This window comes from Ambystoma mexicanum, chromosome 8, assembly GCF_040938575.1.
Source record: "Ambystoma mexicanum isolate Mex_15411 chromosome 8, UKY_AmexF1_1, whole genome shotgun sequence".
In the NCBI taxonomy this organism is placed as follows: Eukaryota; Metazoa; Chordata; class Amphibia; order Caudata; family Ambystomatidae; genus Ambystoma; species Ambystoma mexicanum.
Window position 1 is genome coordinate 1,039,770,714 of NC_090929.1, and position 24,003 is coordinate 1,039,794,716.

Below are 24,003 nucleotides of genomic sequence, written 5' to 3' on the forward strand. Positions count from 1 at the left end.
TAATGTCCTAGTGGCACCGGGATCTCAGGCAGAAGATACGGTGTTACGGGGTTGGCGGCAACCTTGCATTCAGGCCCATACTTCTTCATGCCTTTACATTGTCTGAATCTTCACATTGAGAAGGAGGAAATGAATGTGGTTAAGGTTAGCTAAAGGTTAGGGTTAAGGGTCAAAGGTTGGCAGGGGGTAGAATAAGGAGAAGAAGTAGGGTACAGGAGTTCTACCCCTGTAATGACAAAGTGAATTCTAGGGGAGGTAAAGACATACATCCAAAATGATTGCCCCAAGAAAATTAAACATGGAGTGCACCCCACCGAGAGGCTATTTTTGTGTGTTGATTCTGGTGGGCAGACTCTGACAATGTGCCCTGGGGGGGCGGGGGTCTATGGGCGATTACGGGTAATGTTTAGGTTTCAGTGCAATTACCACGAGTGCTTTTACCCCTTTTCACAACATTGACATTGTTAAGTATCCCTTCTGGACTGAAATGGAGAGCCCTGATGTGCTCGTGTGTTTTGTATTTTCAAACTTAATTTCTGCATTAGCTGTTTTCTCCGGGAAACCCGAGGCCCGCCTCACAGAAACAGGAGCCGGCGGTAATGGCTTTACCCTTCCGAGTGATGGCTCTGGCGGGGTATTTCCAGTAATGGCGACATCCTGCCACCAGCATAAAACACAACAATTCATTATAAAGCTCACAACACTTCACGTGGAAATGAAATTACTAGCCAGGGTAGAAAACATCGCGATAACACGGCGGCCCCTCTGGAGAAATCATGGCTGCTAATGGCGAGCAACACAGCAAACCCGCTTCTAATACTCCCTGGGAAACTGTAAACACCGATTTTAAGCAAATTAAAGCGTGTACGTCTGCCAAAGTGTTGGTACAAACACAGAGTCCGCCAGATACGTCAAGTCTCTACACGGCACGTTATGCTGCCTCCGTGACAGGTGTGGATTGCGAAATCTCGGATATGCACAGCAAATACAAGAGAGGAAACCGGTGCTAGCTCTATGGCTACTTTAGCCCCAGTGAGACAAAGGCTATTCACAATTCACCAAAGCCCTAGGAACGCAGCCTTACTTCCACCCTCGCCTTCGGCCTAGCTGTGTCTTCAGACCGGATAGCAACTGAGAACTACAGGAGAGGGAACCAGTTAGACTTTTAAAATTCCTGCAATTATTTTGTTCTAGTGCCACCAATCAACCTGAAGTAACTGCAAGTTGACAGATTCTACAAAACGACTAATAAAGAACGAAATACAAATACATTTAATTGTGTAACAGTCTTCCTTCGTAGATTTGCCTTCCATTCAAATTTCCTTTAGATCTGCAACTTTCATTACCAGACTTCGGTACCTGTCCCCACCTTACTTCCTACAGGCGGATCGCCCATCTCTACTTTACTTCCTGTAGGTGGATCGCCCGTCCCCACCTTACTTCCTGCGGGTGGATCGTTTGTCCCCACCTTACTTCCTACAGGTAGATCGCCCGCACCACTTTACTTCCTGCAGGTGGATCGCCCACCCCCGTCCAGGTTAATGACTGGAGCACCAGCCATTGGAGGAAAACTGGATGGGGGGTATATTAATGAGCCCCAGCAATAAGATTTCTCGGCTCTCTTTCCTCTGTTCCATTTCTCTGTCTACTAAGATACTGCGCATGCGTAGATTCAAATACAGGAAATGGAGGGTGAGTCGTGGGCAGTCTGTCCTTTTTATCCCCAAAAATAGCAAGTATGTATCCGCATAAATGCCCAAATCATTGTTAGGCACTGTTGAGGCGTAGACAGGGTAGGGCTTAGGTGGGCAAGGCCCACCCAAAATCTGTAAATGCCCACTGAGCAGCACTGTCTGGGCATTTACAGATGTTAATGTCACTGCGTTGGGCCCAACTACATTAGCTTCAGGCCCGACTTGCTAGACAAGCCTGACTACGTCTACAGATGTACCAAAACATTAGGGTGCCCTTACTAACAGGCCTCTATGACAGGCAAGGAACAGAAGACATGCTGTCCCTTCAAACATTACAATATGTGAAGACCCCTCGCGACTGTGCATTAGGATAGAGGGTGGGGGGTTGGTCATGGCAGACTGGGGGCCGCCACCCGCTAGGTGATGCTCAATCTGGGGAAGGAATGCAGAGGATCTCCTAACATACCCACCACGCTTCAGACCCTTGGCAGCAGATTGTCACATGGGACCAACAATGCACTCTTCCCATGTGAGCAGCGTTGGTGTTCCTAGAACCCAAATACATCTAGCGGCACACTCGTTTTGCGCATTCACCCAGAATCAGAGCTCAGAATTGTTAGATCAAGTTACGGGTGTCCTGAGGCACGGGAGAGAGGCATTGATGGCTTCCACTCTCCCAGAACAGTCGTAGGAGAGAAGCGTGTGCTTTGCGTGGGCGGTCAACCTTGTGCTGGAAGAATAGAATATTATGAATACAAAATGGAGGGCAAGGCTCAGCTAGGCTTGTGGTTAAGTAGCCCTTAGCTGACTCTCACAAAACGATTCTGTAACATTAATTCATTTTGTCATTTGTACTGCGCCTTTCACCATAATGATGTTGTTGGTTGAACACCCTCAGAGGGACTGGAGTCTAAATTCTGGAGTATTGGGAGGTGCTATTATGCATGTGTGCATTTTAGCCATTACATTTATGTGCGGGTGGCCAAGACCCTGCTAGTCACCCATGTCTGAAAGGCGTGTGGATGGGCTCCGCAGAGGTAGAATATGAACTAAACAGGGTGGATTGTGTTAAGGAGATAGAGAATGATGTGAGAAGCTACCGTTCGAATTGTTGTCATTAAAGTTAGCTTCATTCTTATTGCAGAGGAGTTGTGCGATAGTGTTTGTGTTATATGTGAATGCAGGGTCTGTGGTATGAGCCTGTGTTCTCTGCTAAATTACGAAAGTGTGGTATGAGAGGGGGCGGTGAAACTGCTGGAAGAAGCTAGTGTGCGAGTGGAGGGGGATTGGGCCTGGGGAAGGGGGAAATCAGGATGTGGGATGGAACAGCCAGGTTTTGAGGGCTTTCCTAAAGGACAGGTGATCCTCTATGAGATGGAGTGAGAGGCGTATGGAGTTCCAGAAGGTGGGTGCAAGGATGGAGATCCACGTGCCTCCTAGTCTGGAGAACTTGAAAGGGGGGACTACCAGGAGGTGTGCAGAGCCTGATCTGAGCATTCGGGTGGGGCGGTAGCGTGTGAGCTTGTTTGTGAGGAATCTGGGGCCTTTCTTGTGTATGGCACGGTGGGTAATGCACATGGCTTTAAAAGAAGCCCGGTGGCTGATGGGCAGCCAGTGAAGCATCCTGAGTGCAAGGGAGATGTGTTTCACTGGGGGATAGTGCGAGGAAGAGCCTTGATGTGGAGTTTTGGATCTGTTGGAGCTTTCTGAGGTGATATGCAGATGAGCCCAGGTAGAGGGAGTTGGAGTAGTTTACTCGAGAGAGGATGATAGCCATGATTACGGAGACTCTATGGGGGTAGGAGAGATGGGGAAAGATCTGCTTCAGGATGCAGAGGTGGAAGGTGCAGGATCTGGAGACTGTATTGATGTGACGTGAGAGGGTCAAGTCTGAGCTAAAAGTGCATCCTAGGTTTTTGACTGAGGGGAATGCAGTGGGTGCGGGTCCTAATAAAGGCGGCCATGGGATAGGTTGCCGCAGATTAGGATTTTGTTTTTTCCAGAGTTGGGGAGCAGATGGTTGTTCATCATCCAGAGGTCAATGTCTGAGAGCCAAAATGCCAGGTCTGGGTGGGGTGAGGAGGGGGGCGTTTGGAATCTTGAGGATGATCTGATTGTTATCAGCATAGTTGTAACCGGTGAGATTGAGAGAGTTGATGAGCGTGGGGAAGGGTGAAAGATAGCGTTTGAAGAGGAGAGGAGAGGAGAGGAGAGAAGAGAGGGAGGATCCCTGAGGGACTTGGAGAAAGGATGCATAAAGACAATTTGGGAGCAGTCTTAGAGGAAAGAGGAGATCCATCTGAGGGCGGAGTCCCTGATGCCTAGGTCCAAGAGTCTGTCTGTTCATGAGGAGGGAGTGGTTGATCGTGTTGAAGGCTGCTGAGAGGATGATGAGTGCAGCACAGCCCTCAGAGTCTGATGTTCTTTTCAGGTCATCCTAGAGACAGAGAGGATTCAGTTCCATGCAGGTTCGGAAGACAGACTGGGCAGGGTCCAGTTGGCCGTGCGATTCAGCGAGAAGACTGAGCAAGCAAGTCATAACGATTGCCCACAGGTGATCCCAGTAGTAAGGGGGCAGCCCAAGGTGAGGAGCCATTCTCCTGCATAATTTAAAGGTGATATATCCAGGGTATTGGGAATTATAATCCGGAGCATGAACCAAGAAGAGCATAAGGGAACTCCAGTCAACCTTACTGCCAGAGTGTGGCTGTCAAGCTGTTGATGGTCGGCCTGGGGGTCTTCTTACACTGTCTGATACTCAGAGCTTGCCTTGGTCTGTGCCTGTTATCAGGCATATGCAGACCATCAGATATCCAAGGCCTCTTGGAAGACCACAACGAGGAGACAAGAACCTGAAACTACAGATAAGAAACAGAGGACCTGAATTGACGCGCACCCAGACACAAGAAAGAAGTGGAAGGGACAATGTTAAAACCTTCTGCAAAATTGTGAGTGACTAAGAGACATTGAGATAGCCTGGAGATGATCCTGATATAGAATGTGCAAAAAACCCAGACACTGCAAGGTGTTTTTCTGGAAGCATTACATTGCTGAACTCCCAGTGGAGGAATATCGGGGAAGCACTGTCTCATCACTTGTTGTTGCCTGGGGAGACGTGGCATATCACAGCCTTTTCTTTTCTTGTCGTCTATGTTTCTTTTCCTAAACCTTGTACAGAGAAACACTTGTTTTTTTAAAAAAAACTTTATTTTTGGTTTGCATATCACATCACGTACGCTTCAATTTCCCTCCATCATTGAGATACAAATATTTATTAAAGAGTGGCTTTCTTCCCCCCGCATCCCAACAGTTCATACTGTACTCCTTCATCTTTGTACATTTGCATTGTTTTGGCTGTATTAGGGTTCCTGGTCACTGGGGATTCATGTTAAGTTCAATCAGTATCTGAGTTCTCCGTGTCCGAAGGAGTGCCACGTAGGTATGCTCTGAATGGGGATCAGATGTCTTTCGGTCTGCACGGTGTGGGCAGCATCCTTGTGTACATCTCCTCGCATTCATTAACGTATGTTAGAGCTGCAAGGAATTGCTCCATGCATGGGGCGTGATTGCTCTTCCAATTTTGAAGGATACACTTCTTGGCTATTGCGCAGGTGACATTGAACAGTCTCCTGTTTTTTTCTGTGGTTTTACCTATGTCGCCAAACAGATATTTTTGGGGTTTGAGCTGTGCCGGAATTTGTGTCACATCCTCCAAAATAATCGCCACCTCACGCCAGAACCCAACTATCAGGGGGCAGGCCCAGTACATGTGGAAAGCGTCTGCATGGGGGTTGTTGCATTTCAGGCATTTCCAGATAAGGAATTATGAAACTCTGCCATTTTGAATGGAGTGTAGTGGAGTTTGTTCAGCATTTTGAACTGTATTAGTCTTAGGCCAGCATTCAGCTAGACTTTCTTAGAGAGGAGACAGTATCTGGCCCATTTCCCTTCTTCTATTGTAGTGTCCATGTCCTTTTCCCAAGAAGCCTTGATGTTGTTCGATGATTTTGTGTGCCTTTGGACTATGTTATATAGTTTGGATACTCCTGTGTCAGTTTGTGAATACAAAGATTGATAACGTGTATGTTCGGGCGGTTCTACTGGGAATGTTAGCCATCGTTTCTTGAACGTCGCTTTCATACGATGGTATTGCAATGTGACACGTTGGTTTCCCCCTACTGTGTCCGCAAAGTCTTCTGGGGTTACGAATCTACCATTCGGGAACATGGCTTTCATTTTGAATTCATACCCCGGGATCCAAGCCTTCTGTATGCTGATGTCGTAGGTTGGCTTAATGCCCGGGAAGTTCCATAGCGGGGCCTGTGAATCGTAGGGAGTGTCTATGCAGAGCCTCTTACTGAAAGCAGCCCATGCTGCGATTGTACAGGATGCTGGGTCGAATTTGCAATCATCTTTATGAGATTTCTCAAATATTATTGATCTCAGGTCTGTTGGGCGGACCAAGTGTCGTTCAATGGGAACATGTGGTGTTCTGTCTGTGGGCTCCTGCCAGTATTTAGCATATTGTGCCTGTGCCACTTGATAATATAGCTCAAAGTCGGGCACGGCAAAGCCGCCCCATTTCATAGGGTTCCACCAGTTTATCCCAATTCAGCCTGTTGACTCCGCCATTCCATATGAAGGTGGTTGCCATGGAGCATAGGTTTTCGAAAAAGGGTTTGCCTGGCCATATTGGGACATTGCTGAACATATAGAGGAGCTTGTGGAGCACTACCATCTTAAGTACTGCGACTCAGCCAGCCAGTGATATGGGAAGTCTAGCCCAGATTTGGAGTTTGGTATGGATCATCTGCATTGGGGATTCGTAGTTGTCTATGTATAAGAACGTTTTGTCTCTGGAGACCAGTATTCCCAAATACCTGATGTGGTTAGGGGTCCATCTGAGACCGTGTGTGTGCGTAGGGCAGATAGTGGCCTGTGTTAATGGGAACATTTCTGATTTAGTGGTGTTTATTTTATAGCTTGAGTGTGCAGTGAATTCTTCTATCACTGTTAGTATGGGGCTAGGTTCTTTTCTGGTTCTCGTATATAGAACAGTGCTTCATCCGCATATAATGAGATGGATTGATAAACACCCACCATTCTTACGCCCCTTAGTTCTTGCTCCAGTCTGATTGCGGCCGCCACTGGTTCTATAGTGAGAGCGAAGAGAATGGGAGAGAAGGGACATCCCTGTCAGGTGCCTCTATGCAAGGTGAAATGTTTGGATAGGGTACGATTTGTTAGGACCCTAGCTTTGGGAGAGGAGTAAAGCAATCTGACACACTGTGTAAAGTACGGGCCAAACCCAAGTTTGTTAAGCACTTCGAACAGGTATGCCCATGAAACCGAGTCGAATGCTCTCTCTGCATCCAATGATACAGCTACTGCCTGTACTTCCGGGTTAATCTGAGCCATGATACTGAATAGTCTATGCAGGTTTAAGGCTGTGGACCTTGTTGGAATAAAGCTGCACTGGTTGGGGTGTATTAGGCTGGTCATTTTGGGTAACAGTCTAGTGGCAAGTACTTTAGCATAGATCTTGGCGTCTGTGTTAATCAAGGAGAGGGGGCGATAGGAGGAGCGCCCATGGGCGGGGCGTCTGGGCTTCAGTAAAACCGTTATTACTGCATCTGTCATTGTGTCCGGGAGTGAGCCGGAACTCATGGCTTCCTCCCACACTAGGGTTAGTATTGGAGCTAATATTGTGGAATATTCTTTATAGAGTTCAGACCTCAGGCCGCCTGGGCCCGGGGTTTTGCCAGCCGCCAGTGATTTGATCCCTTCAGCAATCTCTTCGCTAGTTATTTGCTGCTCGAGGGCCCAGTTATCTTCTAGCGAGAGTCTAGGGAGATTGATTTTACTCAGGTATTTCCTTATGTCTTCCTGCGTGCGTGTGTCCTGGTTTGCGTATAGTGTGTTGTAGTATTCAGTGAATTCAGCATTGATTTCCTCCTCCCCGTGTACAGCTATTACATCGCCTGTCAAGATGCTTGTGATTGGGGTATTGTTTTATTCATTTCATAATAAATGCGGCAGGTGATGTCACGTCCTGTTGCCCTCCCCGTATCTACGCGCCCTGGTTGGCGTGGCCATATATTGTTGTTCTCGGAGGTGTGCGTTGATATCGGCCAACGTTTGCTTATTATGTGTTGTGCTATATTGGTTTTCAAGTGTTTTTAGATGCGTTTCAGTATTGTCTAATTCTGCTCTGACGGTTCTAAGGAGTCCAGTGGTTTTGGACATTATGCTGCCTCTTATCCACACCTTGAATGTTTCCCATATTGTGGCCCACTTGTCTACTGACCCTTTATTCAGTTGGAAAAATTCTTCCATTTCAATATATAGTGATTCTGCCACACTTGGGTCCTTCAAAATATTTGGAGGCATTCTCCATCACTGACATGGTGGTTTAATATTATGCATTGATGCCTCGAGTATGACCGGAGAGTGATCCGAGAGGGTGTGGGGAAGTATATCGCAGCGCTCTACTGAGTTGATCAGGGACGAGGAAATGAGCAATTAGTCTATTCTGGATTCTGTGTCGTCTACTGACAAGTAGAACGTGTATTGCCTGTCTGTTGGATGTATCCCTCTCCAGGCATCGCTCAGGGTTAATTCCGCTAGGGATTGTTGTATGATGGTGGCCGATCTAGTGAGGGTCCTCTGTCTACTCAAAGACCTGTCTAATGAAACATCAAGGATCATGTTAAAGTCCCCTGCCCACAACACCCATGCATCCGCTGTCGAACCAATTTCAACAAGGAGTTGGACATAGAATTCGGGGTCATCTAGATTTGGGCCATAGGTATTGATCAATATCAATTTTTTGCCTGCCACCGTGCCCCAGACCACAGCATATCTACCCTGTGGATCGATTTTGCTTTTATTCGGTGGCAAACCCCAGTGAGGAATGTATTAGCGTAAGGACACCCCTATTCTGGGATGAATATTCGGTGTAATGTCTGTTTTTACCCCATTGTCGTAAAACGCTTTCATTGGTTCGCTTCAATGTGTGAGTCTCTTGGAGCATGGCAATGTGCGGGCGATGTCTATTGATGTATGCTCCCACTTAATTGGCTTTTGCTCTATTGTTCAGGCCCCGGACATTCCAGGTAAGCAATTTAAGTTTTAACCCAGCAGGTGTTTTGGTTTTCTGTGCCATTTCGCTGGGATCCAACAAAGCTTTAGGGGGGAGATCATCTCTTTGGGGGTAATAGCACGTGATACAGTGATTGCATTTTTGACTTCAAACAAACCAGTTAACCTCTTCTCCTTGTGCACAACTGGGGCCTCCACCGGGAGTAACTGTGTCTTTGAACAGTAGAACAGTCCCATATTGCCCGTGCCCACCCCCACCCACACCATCGACCCCAACTTGATGATGATCCCTTTGTTACTAACTTGTGGTTCTCCCGAAAGGGGGAACGAGTGCTGCAACGCCGCTTCTGTAGTCGAGCCATCTCATCCGGCTTCATTTACAATATGGAGGCTGTGATACCCCCTTCTGCCACCTTAACTGTGTATGTTCAATGTAGGGATATAATGGAGTTGGAAGCAGACAATGGACGCCTTTGAGGCTTATACTGGTTGTTGCAGATCATTTTGATCAGGTTCATGTCTTCCAGGGGGGAGAGGAATTGAGGCCTCCACGTATGCCAATGCCGCTGTGGGGGATTCAAAGAAGTGCGCCCGGCCGCCATGATCTATGCGTAGTTTTGCTGGGAACAAGAGAGCGTAGGGCACCTTTCTTAGTTGCAGCTGACGTTTGATGGATTCATAGGATCATCTTTGGGTTTGGACTCCTGCTGAGAAGTCGGGGTATATGTGGATGTTGTCATTACTGTGTTTCAGGGGACCCTTTTCCCATGCCAGCCTCAAGACTGTATGTCTGTCCCTGTAGTTCAGCAGTCTGAAGATGATCGTACGGGAAGGGGCCCCCGGTTTGGGTGGTGGAGCAAGAGCGCGATGTGCCCTTTCAACCAGAAATTGTGGGGAGAATGAGTCTTCACCCAGGAGGGATTTCAGTAGAGTTTCGATTCAAGATTCCACTGGGCCTTTACAAAAGGATTCTGAAAGTCCAACTATACGTATATTGTTCTGTCTAGATCTCGACTCCAAGCCGTCACACTTGTCTTACAGCTTATTCATTTCCCCTTTTAGGAGTGTGATGTTGTGGGTGTTTTGATGGGTTGAGTCCTCGTTCGCATTGATTCTGTTTTCGGAGTCTGTGATCCTGGCACTCTCTTTGTCTACTCGGGCTTTGAGGGAGCCTATTGTTGAGACAATGTCATCCAATTTAACATTGATCGCCAGGAACCCATTTTTCACCGTAGTAAGGAGGTGGTCGGATTTTGTGCCTTCAGTAGATGAAGATGAGGTGGCTGTCGGTGGGTCCGGGCTTTCGGAGGGTGATTGTGAGTTCGTGAAGGAATCCATTGGTCCGGTTTTCCTGCTTTTGACCATGTTTTTCCCAGGCATTTCAGGGTTATTTGCTATGATTGTTCTTGATTGGAATGATGAGCACGGATGCCCTATTAGGTTCAAAGATGTCTAATCTGAGATGCAGGTTGATGTGGGTGCCGGTTTCCTCTCCACGTTGCTCGGCAAGGATGTCAGAGCGCCTTCCCCCGGGCAGCCGCACTCGCCGGGCCCCGGAGTCCCAGCAGGCGCTGCTCCCTTCCAAGGATGTTTGCTGGGCGTATGTTGCCCGCTCGTCCAGTGCATAGCGCAAGTGCTGTGTGCTGTATGGGGGCCCTTCTTCTGCGTTCCACTTTCACCATCGGGTCAGGACGCCGCTGGATTTTGAGCCACGCGTGTGGCATTTGTGGCCGGCGTCTGGCCGTGTTTCCCATGGCGTATGGGCGGTCCAGCGAGGCACGGCCGGGATCAGCTGTGTTGCGGCCACCCTGGCCTGACACCGCCCAGTGGATTATCTCTTTCTGCGTCCCGTGGGCTCGCCCACCCAGCACGGTCCGTTCAGGGGACACGAGAAGCCCACCGATGAAGGGCGGGCCGCGGCGCACTGTTGGTGTCCCGCTGGGGAGTGCGGGGGGGGGGCGTCTGGCAGGGCAGCTGTTTCCTACCGGTACGTTCTCCCCTCTGGCCTCGAGCCAACCTATGTTGTGCGCTCCTGGGTGTTGCCGGCTCCCGGGGATGTCTAGGATGGTGGCACCGTCGTCTCGGATGTGCTCCGACTGCAAGGTCGGCTCTGCCAATGGAGAGGCCCGCGCGCAGCTTGGAGCCGCGGCCCTGGTGTTGATCTTCTTTGAGCCGTGGATCGGGCCAGAGCTGCTTCTCCGCGACCCTTGCACGGATTATGGCCCACAGTGTCCGATTTCTTCCGTTCCTTCGGCAGGTGATCGTCGGATGTCTCACGAAGGCAGTCCAATTATATTCGTGGTTCGGGGGGATCCCAAAATAGGATATTTTCTTGCAGGATTATTTGCCGGAGAGGAGCTCCACTTTTAGGCGGCCATCTTGTTGAGCAACAGTGCCCCCTCCAGAGAAACACTTGTTTAAAACATGGATTCAATCTGGACCAAATTAGTTTGGTGTTGATTTTTCTCGACTTTGTGACATTTGGTGTGAGGAGTGGGATAGAAGTGTTGAGGCCTTACTGAACCAACCGACCGCTAAACCTATTCATTTTGGCTCACTGGATCCATCCAGTGAGATTTCAGTATATAGTCCCATGCCAAGGTCTTCCTTGTTGGTACAGATAATCAACACATCCAGCATCCTCCCAACATGTGGGTTTTCCAACCATCCTTTGTTGGGACGTCAATCAAACCTCTTCCACCTACAGCAGTGAGGCTCCGGCTGGGCCAGTACATAGCCACCCCACCCGTTGATGATCTGCAGGCGGCCTTCAACACTCTCAATCCTGACATGCAGACACCATATGAGATCCTGATACATGGGATCCTAGAAAACCAAGGCTATAACCAGGAGAACCACAGAAAGCAACTTTGGGAGGTGCACCTACTATGTCATAAACCTCCTCTCCAGATGGCATATTGAGTCATGCACATCTTGGAGTAATGGCTTAGGAAGATGACGGTTTAGGAGATCAAAGATCAGTTTGTAATGAAGCAATCCCTGAGCTTCTTACCTCCTAGTCTACACCATCCCCTCCAGCAACTCCACCAGCAGACTTCAGATACAGCAATTCAAACTACTACTGATTTGATGTGATTTTGATTTACTTATCATGTGCAACCGAGCGGAATTAACTGCATCCGGACGCCGATCTTTATCAAGCTTCAACATTTCCAGCAAGGAGCCAAGTTAGTCCCTGTTAAGTGACCACTAGTCTTCATTAAAAACGTGGGTCTTCAATTCTTTCTGAAACTGTGTCAACACTTTCAGGTTTCTAATACTCCAAGGGATGGAGTTCCAAAGTTACGGTCCATAGACTGAGAAGCTTCTGTGTCCTTTTGTGACACAGCAAGAAGGGGGAATAACAAGCAGCAGCTTATCAGATGAACCTAGAGAGTGGGTTGGTTTGTATCAAATTAGCTTCTCTGCTAAGTAGGTGGGGGCAAGACCATGTAAGCATTTATAAAGCATGCACAGAATCTTAAACTCTATTCTCTGCTTGAACGGAATCCAGGAACCCACCGTCACACTGCGTCTATTGATACTAGCTTCCATAGCTCCCGTATCTATGTGTACCTATTATATAAATGTATTGCGACATATCACATTGTCTGATTGCTATCTGCAATAATTGTATTTTTGTAAACTGTATAAATGCGGCACAACTGTTCCAATGTATATATCTTTGTCCTGTAACCATATCCTTGAGCACCCATATACCCCTGGGTCTGGAGCGCTTTACAAATAAAATAAACAAACAAGCAAAAAAACAGTGTAAGGATTAATGCAACGCAGAGATGGATTTAGCTTTTGGGACTTTACAAATCCTCAGGAGGATAGCTCAGGGACAACGCGCTCGCCTTGGAAGCAAGACATCACGGAGCAACACAGGTTCGATCTCCGGGTCCGCGCTTAGAAACCTCTGGGTATTAATTACAATTAGAAATAAGTCTAACATCGGCATTTTGGGCTTTCTGCAGCTTGTTGCTACAGCTGGCACTTAGGTATACTGACTAGCATGCAGTTTCGTAGTCCAGTCTAGAATTAAAGTCCCTACTATCACGGTATGATCTTGAGATGGAATATATGGCAGTACCAAACACGAAATACGCAGAGAGTAGAAAACAAACTGCAATTTGGCCCCTACCTGGCTACTGCACCCAGAGTCGGATTGTCATATGCAACCCAAGTTCTTGATCTTGATTGCATAGTTCAACTTAGAACCCAGGAAGCTTTGGGGGGAGGACCCTCCGCAGCCTTCCTTGCCATTAATCCTGTTACTGCAAGTTAATCAAGGACCTTTGCCAAGTGAACACAAAATGTGAAATGTTCCTATTGCAAAGAATGAGGCTCTAAATTTCATGAGGTCAAGGACCCATTCGGTGCTGAATATTTGGAAGGTCGGGTGCCTGTTTTATCAATACTGCACCGAAACCATTCTCACTGGTATCAAGAGGACAAAAGATGCTGAAGGTCAGTGTCTCAACCACTTTCAACGTTCTAGATGCAAAAGCTGTCGCTGAGAAAGCAATGGCCTGTCTGTCTGCTATACAGACATTTACTGTGGTAGAGGTTTAGTGTTCTGCAGTGATCACAACCCCTTAGTCTCCATCTTTGATAAAAAGGGAGAATAGTGCCCAGAGGAATAGTCTGATGGATCACGCCATGATGGGAGCACAATTTTAATGTTAACAAGCACTGAAAAATCTGTTTGCATGTGCCCTTTTAGAGCAATATTAAGGGAGTATTTGGCAGCTCTTACGCAGTCGCAGATCTACCATCAAGGCGACTTTTGCTATCCAGCTGTGTGCTCGAGAGCAAATGGGATGTAAATTGACAGATGCATTGGATTGTCTGCAAAGAATGCCCTGTTGGGTTTTGAAGATCCAGACCACAGAAGTAAAGGACAAGGTAGGGCTAGATGACAGGAGGCTGGTAAGAGAAGTGCCTAGAAGCCTGTGTCAAACTTGTGTCTAGCCACGGCACTTGATTCCAAGACTAGGGTGTGTATCAGAATTATTGGCAGTCCCATATGGATGAATATTTGTACCACATGCAGTGCTAATGACCAGGTCTTTGGCACCAGGTTTGGTCTAAATTGCAGTCATGCAAGGAAATAGCAAATGACTTGTTGGAGCTACTCAGCCTAGTGCTCTCCCACAACTACTTTCTGCTTGTCCTGGTGGATCTATATTCAAAGTAGCCAGAGGTGGTTTTGTGAAGTACATGTTAAGGAGATGCAATTGCGTCAGGTTGCTTTGCAGCAAAGGGTCCCGAAGTTATCAAACTTCTGGACCCAATTTTGTACTACTTGAAATAGTTTTTTTTTAAAAAAGGGTGCATACAGATCATCCTCATTGAGCTAGATCTGGGTAATTTAGTTGGCCTTGGAGATGGTATATGTGGAATAAGCAAGGGTTGACATTGCAACTTAATGTGGAGCGATGCACAGGTGAATATGTGCCCTCTCCATTAATTTGCCATTCTGATGAGGGATGCTCGGCTTCTAGGTTGATCTGGTGTTGCAGTGTCATGGTATCTCCTAGGGTTTGCCTCCCCACATGTCTCTTCCCTTGCAACTTCTATTGGATTTGCCTTACACTGCTGCAAGGGGGGACTACCTTTTTGTTTGTTGCACGTGAGTTATTCTGGAACTTTGTAGCTCTTGGGAGGTCTGGAGGCGTATGCCTCGCAATTAAATTACTTGCCACAACACTCCCCAAAATTGCCATCTTGTTGCGCTTTACAACAGGTATCCTTAGAGAGTATGGATTCTGTTAACACTGTAGCTTACCCTTAGTTTTTCCCACAGCCCTCTGTTGCAATATCTATCCCAACTGGACCCATGGCCTAAAGTCCAGCTACCAACATCCACTTCATTCAAACAATATACTCTGTATGACACTGTGAACCCTCCTAATGGTTTGCTGAATACATTTTTCCTGCAGAACCCCCTAGAGTGATCACGCCTAATGAACCTTGAAGATGTCCTGAAATCAAAAGATGGCTGACTTGAAGGTACCAGAGTTGATCTTTACCAATGATGTCAACAGAGTGCATAATGGCAAAGTAATTCTTTCAAGACTTAAATGAAAGCAGCGCTTGAATTGATTGGGCAAGATTAAAACAAACATCTGTAGCTAGAGTGTGCCTGTATTTTATCAACTGGCATTTGGCTCACTTTAGTATGAACATGAATTCCACAGGATTACTATTAATGAATGTTTTTCGTTTAGCACATCTTGCTTAGATGTAAAACCTTGGAACCCCCTCCCCAGAGAAAAACAAACTATAAAGGACCATCTAAAATTCAGAAAACATCTAAAAACCTGGCTCTTCAGCTCAGAACGGGATGGAAATGATTAAACATCCATGCACCACGAAATGAACACACAACTAAGGAGTGAGGAGTACGCCGGACTGGAGTGAAGAGAGGCATCTGAATTGGAGGGGTGGTTTTTGGGACCTATAGAGGGTCAAAGGGGAAACAGGGGAGGGAGATGGGTCTAACTTAATTGGACCAATGATAAAGGGCCTAAGCTTCAAATACTGGGAGAGAGCTGTCCCGATCTCGGAACGGATGGACCGCAGGGCACAGGAAGCACCTCCCCCCTGGAGGAACCTGTGGGGTTGGTAATTTGCTGCACACCATAATGTACTAAAAAGGAAGCCGTGTGGGTGGAACTTAGTCTTAACACCGGGGTAGAAAAGGTACTGCCACTAAATAACCCTACTAACAACCCACACATCGGCATACACTGTAAGGATGGTAATTGCATAACACCAGAATACATGACAGGGAAGGGATACGGGCCACAGTTAGTCAGAACAGTGGGGGTAGGAAAGGGTACTGCCACTAACCAACCCTACTAAAAACTCACCCTTCTGCATAGATCTCCAACTCTGAACTAAACACAACCGTACCTCTACAGCACAACAAACCGCACGCACTTCACTACACCAACAAAACAAACCACACATAGCCTCGCCCAGCAGCACATGGTTGCTAGCAACTGAAAAACACACCTACACTCAGTTAACAGTGTCTACCAAACGGAAGATTCCAACGCACATCACAAGCTGTAGAAGAAGAGCCTGTCTGTGCTGGCACCTCAGTATCAGCATCATCGTCGTTGAGAGAGGGCAGGAGCCCCATCCCTCCAGGCTTGCTGCCTCATCGTCGATCCACCAGGATCACCGTTCTCCTCCAACAGCCTCTACGTGATTTGCTGTGCAGCAGCCTAGCTTTGAAACTCACCATAAGCGGCTTCACTTTATTGCTTTTATTACCTAAAAACTTGTTTGGGGCATTTCTACTGCCTTTAGCACACTGCCGCTGGTGCATTTCAACTGTGGGATTCTCTACACCATGCCATTTTGCCAGGCTACAAGGCGACATAAGAATGGCCGCCGCATTCACAGCATATATTCAAATTTGCCGCACTTTCCGCTACAACGCAGCCTGCACCCTGAATGGCTGAGCGCCGCCTTTTTCTTCCAATAGCCTGAGCCGACAGGCAGAAACCGGCACAATGAAGGGCCGTAGAAGATGGGCCTGTCTGTGCCTGTCCGGGCCGATAGGGCATTGGGCCCGTCCCGCTGCCCTACCGTACAACTTTTCTGCTACATAAAGTCTTCTTCTGACTTCATCATGGCTGTGACTTGGGGAAGCTTCCTTCTGAAACTCATCCATACAGTAACTTTTCGCGACTTGGCCCGATGATCTATGATCGGCCTTCAGAGCCCGCTAGCCGGCAGAACTATGAATGTATAAACTAGTTGACCTTTTCTACTTTTGCGCTTTCATTGTCTCTACCCTCGATGCTCACTTAGTAAGCATGTTATTATCAGCATTATAATTCCCGTATTCTGGTGCGCACACGATTTGTAAATACATACGACTGTTTTACAGATTTGCTAGTTTGAACCTGCTTCATTTCATATCCTCTTCTGCACTTCTCCACCTTTTGTCGCATCTCATTCTGTACCCTAACATTACCTTTGATCTTCTCGCACTGTATCTGAAATATTATGTTGCATAGACAACGTTGTACGCTGCACCTTGTTAAGCCTGCTACGTGTGTGAAGTGCCCTTACCTGCCCTTTGAAATGCCTGCTACTCTGATTTTCAGCCGCACATGACACAATAAGGCCTTCTTTTCTCATTGCTTCTATTGTGATAATAGTATCTCATGACTACATGTTTGTATGCTTATAGACAGACCACCCGTATGCGCTTCTGTAGCACTGGGCAACCGCTATGCCTGATCGCTACTTATGCATGCTCTCATCCAACACTGCTTTCATCCCTCATGGCATCCACGGCATTGCATGCCTATCCGATTAGGGTTGGATCCTGCTCTTAATTCTGCCTACCAGCCTTTTAGGGAATTACAGAACAACTTCCTTAGCCTCATCTCCGCTATCGATGATCACACTCACAACTGGACCGACTCATTACTTCAACCATGTATTCGGCTCCTATTAAGCTCACAGCTTTAATTTTGATAACCTACTACCTTAGTTCTCTCTTGTGAGTGGGACATACCCCTAACGCTAAGGTTAAAACTCTGCCACCCATGGCTAACAACACAACTGCTGACAATACGAACACCCCACTTCTAATTATCGTCGGCCACTACTTCATTCGAATCAAATCAGACCCACCTATTTTTTGCCAATATTATTTCCCACTCAGAACAAACCAATCTCAGTGGGCGGCACTGCCATTGCACCTACCGACCTAATGACTCCATCCCAATGGATTCAATTATTTGCAACCAGACCCAATCCTAATCAACCTTGCTCGACCAGTCTCAGAAACCACAGGCTGAGATCTGGGTTCAATAAAATCACACCTCCTACCCCCATCACATACAATAAACCTAACCCACCTACGCCTCGTAATAGTAAGGCTAAACCCAATGCAGAGTCCTTCTACCAACCCGTACTGCAATCTCAAACCTGCCATTCCGTCGGTCAAGATAAGAAACTGCCAATCATTAAAGGTCAAGATAAGAAACCGCCTGTGATTAAAGATCAAGATATAAAACCGTCAGTGGTTAAAGGCACCCTCATAAATGCCAGACAGATGGTTGCCCACTCTACTGATATCGCTGACCTCATCATCGCCAATCAGTTAGACTTCCTAGCCATTACAGAGACCTGGCTCCACCCTGCAGCAGGTCCCTCTCTTCCGCTAGCAATCCCCGAAAATGACTCCATCTTTAGGTTAGGTAGAGAATCTTCAAAAGGCGGGGGCATCGCCTTGATTGCCAAATCTAAACTGGGATTAAGGATCAACCAGCATCCCCCGTTCCCCTCGGGCGAACTCCTGTCAATAAAATACCCACTATCTGCTTCTCGCACAATTACCATGCAACTTGTACACAGGCCACCTGCCTCCATCTCCTCATTCGAGGAAGACGTAACCGCCTTACTCAACTCCAACTTGAAACCAGGTTCTCAAATTATAATACTTGGAGACTTTAACTTTGACCTGAATGATCCTAATGACGCGAATGCTACCACCCTTGCTAACACCATTGCTGAGGCAGGCCTCACCCTTAGAATCAACAAGCCTACTCACATTAAAGGCTGCACCTTAGATTGATTCGCAGACATTAACTGCATGACTGTTGTAACTTCTATTGAGCCCTGTGCTTGGACAGATCACCATCTTATCTCCTTTGATATTAAAGACAACCCACAACTGAACTCTAACACTCAAATTACCCCTCCAGCCTTAACGAGAAATAAATGTAACATCAAGTAAATAATCTACTACCGCTGCAACACGCTATCACAAATACTGCAGCCCTGACTACAGACCCTGTAGCGTTAGTTGAATTGTACAACTCCACCCTCAACCAAGTCTTGGATAAAATAGCACCTCTAAAACTATGCAAAGGGAAACCACATTCTCATCTGAACTCCTGGTTCACTCCTGGTCTTAAAGCCACACGCAAAGAAAAAAGACATGCAGAAGCCCTCTGGAAAAAAAAACCTCAAACGATATAAGGCTACTCCCCCTCAAATATCAACCAGATATAAACAGGAGATCCTTCAAACTAAGAGAGACATGTTTAATGAAAGAATCACAAAAGTCAAATCAAGAGAACTTGAATCTCCTTCCACCCCCAACCGGCACCTGCACCAAAAATAAAACTTGGTGCACTAATATTCAAGATGCCCTCTGTAACAAAATCTCCATGTTTCAAGATAGAATAGCAGCAAAAAAAAATCAACCATTCTACCTATGACCCAACTATATTAGAGGCCCCTGTAAATCAAACCAAACTAACTAATCCGTTTAAATTTGCCCAGGTCTCCATCCTTGAAGGGAAGAAAATAATTACTTCACTCAAACCATCTAGATGCCTAGGGGACTCCTGCCCTGCATCTATAATCAAAGAGGTTGCTAGGGACCTAGCACCATTTATCACCATACTAATCAACTCCTCCTTCGACATGTGCATTGTCCCTACAAACCTTAAAGATGCATGGGTTCTTCCCTTATTGAAGAAACCGAATTTAGACCCAAACATACCCACAAACTACAGACCGATAACAACTGTACCGTTTCTCCTAAAAATATTAGACAAGACAGCCTACATCCAGATTCAAATGTATCTAGAGACTGATAATTTGCTAGAATTCCGTCAATCTGGCTTTCGACCATGACATGGTACAGAAACTGTGCTCATTAACTTAAAAAACCAAATGGATGAACTGAAGGATAAAGGAGAATTAGCCATCCTTCTCTTTTTGGACCTATCTGCTGCATTCGATTTTTTGGTGGATCACAAAGTACTATGCAATCATCTTATTTCAGCTGCCCATTTCTCAAAGGAAGTTAGTGCATGGATCCAATCCTTCTTAGACAATCACTCCATAAGAGTGTTCTCTCCTACGTCAGCTGCAGAACCAGTACCGGTTACCTCCAGAGTTCCTCAGGGCTCCTGCGTCTCACCTACTATGTACAATATTTTCACGAAGCCACTATTTGACGACCTTGATAATATGGGCGTCTCCTACACTAACTATGCAGACGACACCCAGATTCTCATTCCAATCTCTGGCGCCTACGACTCAACAATATCAACATCCTCCACCTCACTCCCCTGTAATCGCTCCCACCCTACACACATATCCTAGAATCCCTACCAAGAGTTTGACTATTCCCCAACTACCACCTCTTTCAAGCCCTCCTCATGAAACTCACCCACTGCGAATAAAAACTCACCACACATGCCCACCCTCAAACCTACACCTTTCCTCCCACAATACAGTTAGATTACATTGTGAAGCTTGGCCAACTCTCAGCAATCAACAAAAAAAAAACATTCCTTCTCAGAAACATTTCCTCTTCTCCCACAGCACACTTTACCACTTCTCCCACAGCATACTTTACCACTTCTATGCCTGAAAATAAACTCCTGTCTTAAGCCAAAGAAATCAAAACTTCAATGTCAGCATTACTACTGGACTTTCCTACCCCATCATTATCACATATCCAATCTGTCCTACAAGGAGGGAAATGACCATGAATACCCAGGATCTGCTCGTACTACACCCTAAGCACAAAAACCAATGGCTTAATATCTCACCTCTCCCATCACCAGTATGCCAAAATCGACCCTTCCACATCTTCCGAGACAGCTATCAGTATCTCCAAGAAATTCCCATGAGGCTGATATACTAAATTACTCAATACCTTTACTATCTCTGGCAAAGCCTCTACTTTCTTAAGGAATTTCCGACGCCAAACACTGGCAGCCCACACACTGCCAGGTATGAGAAAAGGCCATTTCACTTTTCATATACACACGCCACACCAGCACTCTATCCAGCCAGGACAACCACACTTTTCTATGAAAAGACACAAGAAGTCAGGAATCTGGCGAGAAATATCTTGGAACAAGGTGCACCCATTTGCTCAGCAAAATCTTACAATACCTCCTCACCAGGAATCTCTTAGACGCCTTCTAAGGCCTATCTGGCAAAAAGGAGAAACTCTTGATGAACACTATCTAGTGTTAAACCAATTTCAGCATTTACCTTGGGCCTGTCACAATTACCTATATTGAATGCTCGCCTAAATTCACCCTTTGCCAACAGTCTAATAAGGGACACTCTTGCGATGAGGAGAATTTCCCTGATAAAGTCTCCTTCTCTACCTCCTAATCCAACAAATAACAGGAACCCTTCTCCTAATTTGTTATTTACACCAACCCTCTCCCCAAATCACTCAACTATAACAATACATCCACTCACATTTCTTCTGGTTCTACTACTTACCCCACATGTTCAATCCTGAATGTGGGATCATTGATCAACTATAAGTTTGAAACATTTGGCTTAATTTGAGAACATCAGCCAGACAACGCATTTTTAACTAAAACATGGCTTAAAGAAAACTACCCTCCCACAGTCAACGAGGACATTTTGCAAGGTTATACAATCATTCTTAAAAACAAGATAAAAAGAGGCGGTGGAATTTCAGTAGTCTTCAAAGATACCCTATCTATTTACTGCTCTCCCAAACTCTCTGATCCTCTTTGCAAATCAATGTTTTACGGTTGGAAACTCTACCGTTCCTATCCCATCAATGTCTTCCTTATTTACAGACCCCAGACTACACAGCCAAATTTCAAGAAGACTGAGAGGAATTTATGATAAGCTTGCTTTAAGTACATGCCAAGCGGGTGCATTCAAAATGGGTCTAAATCTACCATCAAACAGGCTCACTACGAACATAATTTCGACTGATTGGACCTTTTCCTACCGAGCACAGAAGCTAAAGACTCAGCTGAACATACACTGGACAGTCTCTTCAACCCACCAAATATGATCCTTATCTTTTTGTTATTATTGTTTTGATCAAACATTATACAATTATCATCAACCACAAACAATAGGGACTTCCCATAAGATGTGGTTCCATTCGTTAAACATAACATTACATCTGATCCTTACTTCACACACATTTACTATACCCTGGGTGGATCATTCCATTATTAATTATAGATATAGATGTTTTAATATTAAGTACTTTTGCTGGCCATAAAATCAATTTTTTTCTCATAATACTTCCGGGCACATGGCTGTACGGCATTCTTATAATATTTACCTCCAGCTCAGTTTGAGAACAGTACGTAATCTCCATTACTTTAACGTACTTAACATGCATGCTGGCAACTAGGCATTAAGAACCAGCAATAACAAGAGGGTCTTTATGATAACTCTTCCTTTTCCTATTTGTTTGAGTATCTCCTATGTGTTAGAAATCCACTATAATGGACAGGGGTCTCTGCACTGTCTCCACTCTCTCTTCAACGTCTGGAAATTAGTCTTGGAGACTGAACCCATAGCTCCATGTGGCCGACTGTTCAAGGCAGGTACTGCACTAGAAGAGTGTGTGTTGCAGTCCCACTGGGAAAGATCTGCTGTACCTCAAACACAAGCAAAGGTTAGGAAAATCAAGAGCTGCCATACTGCAAGAAAACCAAAATTACCCAAAATCCTAAAAACAACAAATGTCTGTTGCTTTTCTAGCCAGCAATTTTTTTTATCAGAATAGATAATATTTTATGAACACTGGCAGACCCTCCTTCCTATGCTGCAAACCCAAAGGGATTTCCAAAATCAAGGGTCAGTTTGGTCAAAATGTCACCTATTTCTGAATTATTTGAAGCTCTCACTTGTACGCCTTATATATGTTACAAACTCTCAGGATCGGATTGAGACAGACATGTTTTACTCTGCACCCAAAAACGTTTGCTCATAATCACAAATTACAATTCACAACTTTTTTGACAAAGGTGGCCATTATGATTTGGGCCATATCAGTAATGGGCAAAATATGGTACCTTTCAAATTCCTCCGTTTTTTATCTGCTCAGGGGAACATGTCGGATTTCACTCAGAGGTGGGGTAAATATTTCAAATTGGCCCCAAACATATTTGTAAGTTTTTGTGACTGGAATGAGCATGGTGCTTCCTTTCTCTACCGTGAAATGGTTTTCAGACTATTACAATGCAAACAGTGAAAAGGGAGCATCTCTGAGGTCCCTTTTTCACCACCATACTCTTTAAAGGGTAGACATTACCACTTCTGTGTATTTAAAAAAATGTGCAGTAGTGGTAGAAACCACGACTGTACATTATGCATTTCCACCACCAATTTTGGAAATCAATGAAAAAAAAGTTATTTAAAAAGGAAGGAAGTGGGCCTCAAGGCCAGGGATCGTATCTCTCCAGCTCTGAAATCTCTTCACTGGCTCCTCGTGGCTGTAAGGATCAACTTCAAGACACTCTGCACTGTCCACACGGCTTTCTGGGGCCTGGGACCGCACTACCTCCAACTTTCTCTTCCAAAACAACTTCCTTCTCGAGCTCTCTGCTCATCCACCTCCAACTCTCTGAGGGTCAGACGCGTCTCCAAGCAGAGAGTTGAGGGCAGATCTATCTCCTCGGCTGGGGCCTCCCTCTGGAACAGCCTCCCTGCCTCTCTAAAACATGAGCAGAACCAACTCTGGTTCCGGAAGCAACTCCAGACCTTCCTTTTCGCTTCCGCTTTCTCTCTGAATCTCCCCTGCTGATGCACCTGACTGCTCCGCGCACTGGTCACCTGTTCACCCTCTGAACTCAGTCCCAGGCTCCTGCATGTCCAGTTGCCCTTGCACTGCCTCTGGGCTCCCCAGCACTTAAGGGTCTGTATCTGCAACCCTTCAGTGCCTTCTCATTGCACTTATGAGCCACCCGCTGGCTGCACATGTGAGTTAACTGCACTTCCCCCTTCCCCTCCCCCCTGGCACTTCTCCCCTTCCCTCTTTCCCGCACTTGCGTGATCTGAATGACACAAGGCCTAGTAAGATCGTTATTTTGTCCTCCTTTGTTTCCCCCTCCTTGTCTTAGAAACACTTGTGTACAGGCAGTATTCCAGGAATACCACTATGTTACTAAGGAACATGGTGCTAACTTGTGATTGGGTGGATTATCAGAAATACCACCTGTGGAGGTATTCATTACCTCTGGCGATATTTGTATCCGAAAGTCTGCCCACCTCATAATGACTCCCAAATTGGTTGTGTAGTATCTCGGAGTGGGTCATTACGGACAATGTGTGGGGAAAGAGGCTGCATACATCATATTGGCCCATTAACATTGGTTAAAACTAGAAGAAGAACAATTGTTAAGGGGGCTAC